The sequence below is a fragment of the Haplochromis burtoni genome, unplaced genomic scaffold (assembly GCF_018398535.1).
Source record: "Haplochromis burtoni strain Fernald_Lab_line unplaced genomic scaffold, NCSU_Asbu1 Contig_1108, whole genome shotgun sequence".
NCBI classification, from domain to species: Eukaryota; Metazoa; Chordata; class Actinopteri; order Cichliformes; family Cichlidae; genus Haplochromis; species Haplochromis burtoni.
The window spans coordinates 33,573-34,578 of NW_024583469.1; positions in this window are offsets into that span (position 1 = coordinate 33,573).

Sequence of the window (1,006 nt, forward strand, 5' to 3'; positions counted from 1 at the left end):
ACTGTCATCAGTTTTCAAGATGAAATTTTGGGACAAGTGCTGAAATTTGTGTGGCCCAATGACCATCAACTCTCTCTTATCAGTATTTAGGAGCAAGAAATTATCCGATAACCAGCTCTTAATTGCAGATAAACAAAATTCTAGTTTAGAGACTTCAGCACGATTTCTAATGTTTAAAGGGACATAAAGCTGCAGGTCATCAGCGTAATAATGAAAGGTTAATTAAAAGAACATAAAAGGACACCAAGAGGCAGCAGGTACATAGAAAACAGCAATGGTCCAATTACGGAGCCCTGAGGGACCCCATGCCTCACTGCACAAGTCTTGAAAATTAAACAAACTGGTCAGGAGGGCCAGTTCTATCCCAAACTGTCCGCTGAAGTCCGTTGAGCAGGTTGGGGAGGACAGGATGTTGTCTAAGCTAGCATCCATCATGGACAACGCCTCCCACCTCTTGCATGAGACTGTACGAGCACTGAGCAGTTCGTTCAGCAGTAGACTTTTACACCCACAGTGTAGGAAGGAATGCTACTGCAGGTCATTCTTACCAGCAGCTGTCACTCTGTAATGCAGCTTAACATTCCTTTGGCCATCTTACTCATCAGCTTGTTTGTTCACTGTACATTTAATACATATACATAATACATAGGAAAGAAGGGTTTCCGGTTCCTGCAGAGTCTGGCTGATCTTGATCTGGAGGACATCTATAGTGAAATGGACCTGTCTTATCCTTTCACTTAGAAGCTGATTTTGTGCTCTCTGTAGAATCAAGTCTGCTCTGTATCCCCTGACAGTGGATCCAAGGCACAAGCTCTTAGGAACAACTCTGCTTTGTCTGCATCTTAGGTTGAAACGGAGATGGTTCCTATAATCCGCTTGTTTTCTTGATTCCCTTTCATACTCCCGCACCAGTTGAAGGGTGTTCCTCCCAAAATGTACAGCAATATGTCTGTGAAGTTTCTCAGTCATCCAGGTCATCGTAGTCTAAGGAGCTTGGAAAGAAAAG